Here is a 2282-nt window from a genome sequence, read left to right on the forward strand (position 1 = left end):
ATATATAATCTTTTTTATATAAATGTATCAAAAATATAAATTCATCTTCCCTTGTACGTCTCTTGAATAGTTTTATACAATTTTTATAGGCGTGGCATTCGATTTTACCCTATTTTCAAATGAATTCGAAATCTTTCTTTCAACTCACGTATAAATGCATTATGTAGACTAGTGAAGAACGCTCTTGGACCCTTTCAACAATTTTTCTTATTTTGTTTCTTAAGGACTGATAGCAGCCAGTACGTCTTCTAACGTAAATTTCTTTAAGTGCCATGATTTTGCTTAATATTTTTTTATTATAAATCGGCCTCGACTAAAATATCATTTTACGATATTTCGTTGCTTTATAAATTTTTGTTCCACTACCGACTAAGCTTAATACTTCCCCTACCAACTACGCCGAGAAGAAGAGGGACATTTTTTACAATTTTGTAAAAACCATATTCGCGATTTATAATTTAATACAAAAATGTAAATACTTTTCTACTTTTAGCATTAAAATTTTAATTGTAATTTAGCTTTAGTTGAAATTTATTTAATGTAATTAAATGTTAAAAAGCAAATTTAAATTAAAGTCAACTTTATAATCTTAATGACAATTCGTTTTGCAAAGAAGCTGTAATACTATTTGTAAAATTAGCAATAAAAACGTAGGAAATTATAAAATTAACCAAATTTTTTATATCTATCGTTCGTGAAGCATCTGCCAATTAGTCCACCAAATTGTCGTCCGCTTATTGGTTTGTCTAAGATTTACCTGTACACATGGTGTAAAAGCAGGTTGCCAGTCGTCTTACATGCAACGCTGCAATATAAATATGTATTTCAAACTGGATTAATGGAAAGCCAAAAGAGAAACCCATTTTTTATAAAAACATGTAGGAAACCGGTCTGCTCACCATTTTTCCATGGGGGCCGAATGACTACATTTTTAGATCTTTGCAAACCTAGCATTAAACGAAAAAAAACATATGGAATAAATAGAGAATATATGTGCAATTAGATAATATATGTGCAAATAAAAGAAAAGAAGGGAAAGAAAGTAAACCATCAAATAAGCAAGACAAAAGCAAAGCAATTCAAACAAATTATTTTTAATTTAGGCTTTTCTTTTTTAATTTATATTTTTGTAACACTTCAACATATCCAAAAATTTTTTTGTTAATTCTTTTTTGGTGATAGCAGGGATAACTAAATAGCAAGAATAGCCCAACGTATTTTTCAAAATTGTAACTAACAGATTATTTTTTTTGTATATCTGCTATCAATAACGTAGCAATACTATTGATTAGCAGCAATTTCATGGCTTATTTTTTCTTTCTCATTACTTGTAAGGAGAAAAATTCTATCAATCGTCACTTGCTATGACCCGTTTCTCCCTGACCCTCTTTCATCCGTTTGCAAAGCAGAAGCATATATTATGTTTTCAAACGAGAATGGGTTGTGATATATATATCTGATATATATATATAGAAGTGGCCAGATAACCAGAAATGACCATCCAGTAAGTATATACGTAACAAATATAATTTGTTTTTTTCCTCGCCGTTTATTTCACATCTGAAGAATTTTTGAAGAAATTTAAATTTTTTTTGAAGTGTTTGGCGAGCATAAAGTTTCAGTTAACATACTCATATCAAGAAATTAGGAAAGAACTTGTTGGAATTTGACATTTTATGTTTATCCAGCATACTTACCAGATATGGTATCTGATTACCACTTGTTCACATCGATGTTTCTGTGGCACGCATTTCCGCAAAGTTGAAGAAGTGCATAAATGGATCAATGATCGCATTGCTGTCAAACCAACGCTATTGCTATGTTTTAAAAAAAGATATTGCCTAAATGTTCTTACACATTTTAATTCATTAAATACATTATAATAAATAACTTATGATTAAAAAATCCAATTAAATTATTTAAAAAAATATTACGTCCTTATTCTATGCATAATTAGGGTTTGTTATTCCTATATGCATATAATCTAACTGGATTGTAAAAAATATAACGTGAACTTGCAAGGCATGCCTGTAAGGAGGAAGAATGTAAAACTTCATAGAAACATTAAAGAGAAATGCATAAAAAAAAATTCGTAAAAAAAATTAATAAAATAGTGAAAATCATATAAAAAATAAAATTCATGCAAAAAGAGATTTTCTTTTTTTCAATTACTGTTAAATCGAATTTTGAGTTAAAAAAATTTGTGCGAAAAGGGAGTTGGTGCAAAAGGGAGAGGTGCAATTCCAACATAATTACAGCAATTAAATATATGGATATAATAT

The sequence above is a fragment of the Glossina fuscipes genome, unplaced genomic scaffold, assembly GCF_014805625.2.
Source record: "Glossina fuscipes isolate IAEA_lab_2018 unplaced genomic scaffold, Yale_Gfus_2 106, whole genome shotgun sequence".
NCBI classification, from domain to species: domain Eukaryota; kingdom Metazoa; phylum Arthropoda; class Insecta; order Diptera; family Glossinidae; genus Glossina; species Glossina fuscipes.